Raw genomic sequence first — 8,462 nt, forward strand, 5'->3', positions numbered from 1 at the left:
CGCTTCCTCGTTTCTCTATTGTCAAGTCAAGTCATCTTTATAGCACAGTTAAAAGACATCAAGTGTCGTTCAAAGTGCTGGACAGAGGGATAATATAATAAAAACAATATAGATAAGATGAAAACATTGTAGAAAAATTGTAAGACATCTATATGTGTACATGTGTAACGGAGCGAAGGTGATTTTATTTCCACAGTGTCGTTTTTTTAAAGGAAGGAAACCTTCCTCCAAACGGACAGAGCAGTGGAGCCGCCAAGGGAAAGCACACGATTAAAAAAACTGTATAATTAAAATATAATTTATTATATTTAAATAGTTAAAAATGCAAAATGAATTAAAACAACCTTGGCCAAGGGGTAACACAATAAAAAGCAATAAAACACAACATTAAAAGTCCAGTGGCATCAGCCACGATATAAAAGTCACAAAGAACTAAAAAAGTCCAGCGAAGTGATGTAAAAGGGAAACCCAGCGGAGTCCTCGCCTTCCTCCCCGCATTCCGCGTCCTGGTACGCTGAAGAAAGGGAGGGAGCGGCAGTCACTATTCTTTTCGGCAATTTTCATTCAATAAAAGGGGCTAAGTCGAAGACTTACCCCGGGTGGGCAGAGCTCTCAACTCCACCCGCCGCTTCTTTAAAACTGCAAATCGGCACCAGCTGTCTCGCCGCCTCTGCTCTCCCGCAGTGCACAAGCTGGGCTCTCGTTACTACTGCCGTCCGCCTGTTCGCTCCGCGTCCCTAGTCGCTGGTGCTGTCCGTCCTTCCTAACGCCCAGCTCCACCAGCCCCTTCGGCTTGCAGGCGCTGCCGCCTGGCACCACTTACTCCTGGCCGTCTCTCAAGCCTCTCGGTCGAACTCCTTCCTTTGGTCTGCCAGGCCCTCTTATTGGCCTCTCTGGGATCTCTCGCAGGTGTGATCAGTTTATTATCAGGTAGGGGCGGAGTCTTTCCAGGACAAGTCATCAAATAAATACCATTAAAACATGCAGTAACACTCATAAAAATAAACCAGTGTACAATATTAAAATATTAAAAAGGTAAAATGCAGCAAAACATGCATAGTAGAAAAACTTAGATGACTTGTCCCTTTCCACCCCGTGACACATGCAAATATGCACTGTTATCTTTTGCAAGTAAAGCAACCGTCTCATGAAAACTTTTCGTCGTTGTTTCCTTAAAAAATGTTTATATTTGTGACAAAAATGTGCAAAATGCTCAACACACACAATCAAACACGATCTGTACAGCGTGGTGAACGTCATCTGTTTTAAATATATTAACTGAACAATCTGCAACAGAGTTTGACAATATTTTAAATAATTCTTTATTTTTTGAAAAGTGTTTTATGTGCTACATTTACAGCTCACCTTCATGATGCACCGCAACAGAACAAACTAATGAACACATTATTCAAATCAACTTGTTCTCCTGGTCCATTTTAGATCAAATCTAAAAGTTAAAATTTTATTCAATTTGTATTTGTCACATAGACAATCATACATAGTGCGACATGCAGTGAAATGCTTATGCCAGACCATACAAAAACGAAACGAGACTAGCAATAAATAATATACAATACAATAATACTAATACTACTACTAATAATAATAATCTTGGTTTGTCTTAGAAACCTGTAAGTTGTTTGAGGAGTCACATGAGTAGCCTATATTTCTGTCATAGGTTTCATGTTTAATAATGCTGCTTTGATGATTTTCACGGTTTCTGTTTGGAGACAGAACAAACAAACCGATAAAGCTCGTATTTTACGTTTCCTGTTTTACCACCATGCGAAGGGACTTTACTTCGTTAGTGCTGCTGTGTGTGTGTGTGTGCGTGGGTCGCAGGGGAGGGGCACTATGTGTTGTAACCAGTGACTATGATGTAACTGTACAAAGTGTGTCAGTCTTGTCAGCCCACTAGCCCAGACACCGACCAAACGGCTAGCCCCTGCCCCAGATGGCGAACAGAGAACGGGGGTGTGTGAAGACCCCACGCCTCACTCCTCCCGCTCACTTATTGTGTTGATGCATGCACTGATCAGTGGTCTTTGATCAGTGGGTTTTGGTCAGTGGTGTTGATCAATGGTCATGAGAATTTGCATAATTATGATTAAGGAACTGACCTTCCAGCCCATTGTTCCTTCAGTGGGCTGGTTTCAGTCATTATGCAAATGTACTGTTTATAAGATTGGAAACCTGCAGTTAGCTGAGACTGATAAAGTCACTTGGATGAGTGACGAAACGTTTCTCCCACAAAACGCTACGTCCAGATGAACAGAATCAACTTTTGGAGATTTACTTTCCTGGATGATTGAGAATGCATCAAGACGATGCATGCTATTCTAACGTACATTTAAAACATGGGAGGGGCATGGTGCCATGCCTGAGGCTCAAACACAGGTGAATAAATTTGTTTATTATTTATTCAAATTCAGTTAATTCCGTTTTTTTTAAGACTCGGGTTTACTGTATATTGTCAGGATTATCTATGTACAGCTGACCAGAATCCATCGATTCTGCAAACACAAATATGGTGTTGTGGCGATCGGGAGCTTAAAGCTTTACAGTCACAGGGGAAACCCGACTACGCCAACCTGGGAGTTTCACACAGACAGTATCTATAGATACTATGTACTATGCAAATGAACTATATAACTATAGTTAGTGCCTTCCTGTTCATTTACATAGTTTCTAAGGTTTGTAACACTTGAGCCAGAGCCGTGATTGGGAGTAAAATAACGAATTTATTGACAGCTATTTAAAACAGACATCAGAAGATGCAATCATGTATTTGCACGTGTACTGTTAACTGATTCAGAGCCTGGATTACCAGTGGGCGAATGCATAAATAATCACGAACCACGGAATATCCCACCACCAGGGCACCCAGTCACCTCTACTTTAGGCCTTCAGAGTAAAAACACAACTTATTAATAGACCCGAAACGGGAAATCAAATACGTCCTCTGTGGTTAATCCGACTCCACAAATATACCAGTAGTACGAACAGCCTTAATCAACCAAAAATAAATATGAATAAATAAATGAATCAAAATAGCAGCTACTATTTATAGTCGGACCATACAATTTGATTGGCCACAACCGATGATTAGCAATGCAATGTTAAAATAAAATATTATTTCTGCTTCACGGATTTCACCCAGCTCAAAAGTCACATTTACACAGCATACAGCAGAGTCAAGTACACTTGATGTGTGGACTTTATAACAGTTTTTAAATTGTGTTGATAGGCATGTGAAACCAGAGTTATGATAAAAAAAAAATATATATGTAGCTGTCGCATTGGAATGTAATTATTATGTGATTGCAATGTTCAAAATTTGGTGTTTAATCTGGATTCATGTTGTGTTGTCGCCACCTACTGGTGGGCCTGAGTGTGGCGCTTTGTGGTGCGCATGCTTTGGGGTGAGGCTCAATTAAGCGCACGTGTCACCAGAGACTGAAGGCTCGAGCCAGAAAGAGAATGCTGGCCTGTGTAAAGGGTGGAAATATAGAAGATATGGACTACAATTGCTCATGAATGTTCAGTAGAAAGGCGCACACGGTATGTTGGTGCATTTACTTCGTGTGTATGTTTTATTTGAGTTGTAATTTTTGTTCTGCTGATGTAATATCCGTGTTTTTCATTGATCATTTCACCATAGTTTTTCACGGTGTTTGCTGGTGAAAAGAAGATTAAAAATACTGGCTGAACATCAGTTGGAGCATGGCCCTTTATTCTACTTCGAACATGAAAAACCTTCAGGAGCAGTTATAATATATATATATGCAATGTTTGTTTCTTTGTTTTCCTGAATACTGCCATTGATTGTATTTATATTTACTGCAGGAAGAAACGGTAAAAACTGCGTTTTATAAGGAAAGCTCTCTCTCCGCCTGCAAAACCAAAAATAACCCCACCCTTTCTTATTGTTGGAAAAATGTACTATGTCGACCAATCAAAAAAATGATATGGCAACATGGCATTTAGTTGTTTAGGAAGGGAGGTTTTAGAAGTGACAGCGGTGTTTTGAGATATGAGAGATTTGCGACGTTTGTTTGGAGTCTAAAGTTAGTGTGTTGTTTTGGAGTGGCACAAATAATTTGTGTGGCATCAAATTTGATGCAGAACACCGGATTGTTCTGTAAATAGTTTGAAATGTTTATTTAAAAAATGCCTTGGCTGCATTTTTTGATAAACAGCTGCAAAAAACGTTGTTGTTTGCAAAACTCAATAACTTTTTTGAAGAAGTAACTATGTAATTAATTGCCCAACATTGGTCATTATAAACTGTATTTGCAGACAGAGAGTTACAGGACTCTCAACCACACCACAGACTCATAATACAAGTCAGAGCTTTATTAAAAAAAAAAAAAGAAAGTTGTGTTTTGAAAATTGGAGTTCAAGTTATTTTTACTTCCAATAGTGTTAACATACTACACAGGTCATGAACTATTTTTTTTTTTAATTTTCATTGTAAGTGGGCTAAAGCAGTTAATTAAAAGTAGTCTAACATAAATGTAAATGCTGTAATTTGATTATTTTAATAAACCATGTAACTTGGATGGATTCACTGCTGGCGTGACCACAGTCACACGTCTGCTGTTGCTCACAGTGGTCCACGGGACCGCTCAGGGAGTTTGTGTGTTCGCTCAGACACATGAAAAATTAGAGGGAACATGGTGGCAATACTAAAGGGCTCATAACAGGCCAAAGCGTTGGTATCATCTGTGTGCAGTTTACAGCACCCCAAATGTGTACCCATGCACCCCACATTGAAAGTGTTGAAAAAATCTGAGCAGTCATTCATCAGGGACACGTGTGTGAATAATCGTGGTTCAAAACCATGTTTTTAATCCAAGTTGGGGCATGAAATTGTAAAAATGTTCAGGGGTATGAAGCTCAATAATGTAGTGCTGTTGTGTTTGTGTTCTTTATTCTAACTCGGTAGTTAGAAATAAATAAAGAATGTGTCATAGCTTGTCATAGGTATAATAATAATAATGGATACTTTATTGATCCCCATGGGGAAATTACTTGTTTTTCTCTGCATTTGACCCATTCACTCAGTGAAGCAGTGGGCAGCCCACTAAGCAGGCGCCCGGGGAGCAGTGTGTAGGGACGGTACCTTGCTCAGGGGTACCTCAGGGTAGCCGTTAAGTGGATTCGAACCGCTGACCTTCCGATCACTTTACCTACTGAGCTATCCCTGCCCCTGGCTGACACCTCATTTTGAATAATCCAGCTTTGCACCAAGTTCGTGAAGCACAAAATTATTTCAAAAACGAAAGCTAGGGATAGTATTTAATGCACTTTGAGACCTTTGTATGTTTGAATTTGGCAGTGGGTGTTGTGAAGCCTGCCTTTTGCGACAGCACACTTACCCTTTTATTTCACTGCATCTAATCCACTGCAAACGCTGATGCTTCTCTTTGTCAGAATAACTGTTCAGGCCAAAGAGCAGAAAGAGTCAAACAAATTTCTCTTTGTGTGAGACGAACTAAAAAGTGGGTTATGCTGAGAAAGGATTTTGTTAAAGGTGCCAGCATGTGATTAAAAGCGTCACAGGAAGAAAAAAACTCACAAAAACTCAGTAACTATTAATGTTTTAAATGTTTGTGTTCACATGATATTGGTTTATGTTGCTGATTTTTCATTTTCCCTTTGGTTTGTAGTTTTGCAGTCAGCCATCAGTAAGGTGTGAGCTGACAGCAGCTTTCTGACACTGTGAGGAAGGTCGACACTGACCTGACTGCTGCAACGGAAGAGGTTAAATAGAAATGTTGTTCTGCACTGAGTCACAGTTTAACTTGAACTGTTGATCAATGAAATGTCTCTGGTTACAGTCGAGGGCCACCATCAGCCTGCAGGGCCGCACTTTGAGAGCTTTAATTGTTACACATGAAGCTTAAATGTATTGTGAATTTTTAGATATATTTTGAAATATTTTGTCACATGGCTTGATGTTGGCATTTAAAAATGTGAAAAAATAAATAAATGCTGGTTTTAAAATTAGTTTAAAAATGGATACTTCAGCATTTTGTTTTTATTCTGATTTAAATACTTAGTTTGTGCTCTACAACACAATACAATAAAACTTTATTTATATAGCACATTTAAAAACCAGAGGTATGCCAAAGTGCTTCACAGAACCAATTAAGAGCAATAATAGATACAAATACAAATATACTGACAGGTGGGACGGGTACCTGATGTGAGGTATATAAGACTGCCTACAGCCTCTCTATACGTCCTCACATCTCTCACCTTTGATCACAGGGAGTTACTCTGGGTTTACAGTTCTGCATGTTAAACCTCATCAGTATCTTATTGACATATGTTTCTTGTGACATTGTTATACATCCCTCAGACTGAGTGAAATCAATACCCAGAAAATGCTGAAGTCTGCCCAAGTCTTTCATTTTAAATCGGACTGAAAGCATTTCTTTCACATCCTTCATTACCTTTTCATTGCCAGCTGCAATTATCCACCCAGGTGATCACCTTGCCATGTCCTGCCTCCTTGGTATAAACACAGTAGTCTGCTGGGTTTTGCCTGAAACAGTTCTCAGTTAGGTAGGTTTAGTTCAGTCTTCATGTTTATTATCTTGTTCCCCAATCAGTCATGTCTTCTTTCACTCCTGTCTCTGTGCTCCGTGTTCCCTTTGTTCAATGTCAAGTCCACATCTTTGTGTTATACTTCCTGTTTTACTTTGACGTTCCCTTGTCTCATGCCAGTGTTTCAAGTTTTGCTTCCCCTTGGTCCCGTCACGTTTCATTTCTCCCAGCTGTGCTCTCCTCCAGTGTCTCATTCCCTCATTATCCCTCAGTATATTTAAGCCCCATGTTTCCCTTGCTGTGTGTTAGGTTATATTATTTCCTAGTGTAGCTCTCATCCAGCAAATAAAGCTGTGGGGTTTTTTTGTTTACTCTTCGCCTCTGTTAGGCTACGTTCACACTGCAGGTCTTAATGTTTAATTCCGATTTTTTGATCAAATCCGATTTCTTTGTCTGCTTGTTCACACTACAAATAAAACAACGCGCTCTGTTTAGACTCAGACCAAACTCGTATTGTTTGAATGATGGCCCTTAATATAAAGACTTGTTTCGGACTTTACGTTTCCCAATTTTTCTTTAAGTTTTAAAGTTATTTTGTTATTTACATATGGCCTAATAATTATCCTTATTGCTGTTTTAGAGGAGCAGTGCTTCAAAGGAAAGTTGCAGATTTCTGTCAGAATCTGCAGATTATACAGTACAAATAAAATGTTCATGTTTCTCCAACATTGTCTTCCCAACAGTTTCACTGACATCTACACTGGATGGCCAGGAAGCGTTCACGATGTCTTCTCGGGCTCTTCTCCGGCGCTGATAATTGGCGTCTGTCTTGTGTCAGTGAAGTAGAAGATGGATTTAAGGTGACATGGCCATTCAAACAGCAGTCGCTTTCTAAAACATTAGATATGTATCGAATTCAGTACCACATACGAAAGTGACCTGGGTCGGATTTGAAAATATTGGATTTGTGCTGTTCACACTGTCATACCATGATCGGATATGGGTCGCATAGGGTCAAAAAAGTCAGATTTGATGCGCTTTCCCCTGCAGTGTGAACGTAGCCAAAGTCTGCATTTGGGTCCTCCAATGCCAGCACACAGCCTGTTCATGACAAATGCAGCACATAACAGCAGGGTGCAAGGTGCTAGCAGGCATCTACACGGTACGCCATAACCAAGTGGCCGGCTTAGTATACAGAAACATCTGTGCTGAGTGTGGCCTGGAAGTCAAACTGGGAGAGTTGAAGGTAGTTGAGAATGACCGAGCTAAGATCCTGTGGGACTTCTGAATGACAGCAACATCAGGAAGAAGGAACACGAAAAGCTGGAGAAATACCAAGGGCTCAGAGAAGATGTGGAGGGTGAAAATAACAGTGGTCCCAGTGGTAATCAGAGTGCTTTGTGCAGTGACTCCCAAGCTAGACGAGTGGCTCCAGCAGATCCCAGGATCAACATCTGAGATCTTTCTAGAAGAGCACAGCCCTAGGAACAGCTAAGATACTGCGCAGGACCCTCAAGCTCCCAGGCCTCTGGTAGAGGACCTTAAACGATAGACCGCCCGCAGGGGCGAGAGGGGAATTTTTAATGACCTTGTGTGGGTGTGTCCTGTCAACTCTCCCACCTTGGTGAGCTTTGTCTGGTGGCTGCTTGCTCCTCCTCTGTGAAGTGTGTGTTTTGGTGATTTAGCCGTTTTCAGTTACTTTTCAGTTTAGTAAAACTAGAAGTGCTAGAAAACCTAAAAGTCAACCAAACACGGGGGCCAGTTTAGCTCAGTGGAAAACAGCGAATTGAGTTCGAGTCCAACCTGCGGCCCTTTGCTGCATGTCTTCCCCGTCTCCCTCTTCCTCTGCACTTTACTCTTCATTTTCACTATTACTATCCAATAAAAGGCAAGGTGCCTTGTTTCTT

This window comes from Aulonocara sp. 'chitande type north' Nkhata Bay, linkage group LG3 (assembly GCF_057382095.1).
Source record: "Aulonocara sp. 'chitande type north' Nkhata Bay isolate Kocher_YH1m ecotype deep benthic linkage group LG3, A_spYH_male_GT1.1, whole genome shotgun sequence".
NCBI classification, from domain to species: Eukaryota; Metazoa; Chordata; class Actinopteri; order Cichliformes; family Cichlidae; genus Aulonocara; species Aulonocara sp. 'chitande type north' Nkhata Bay.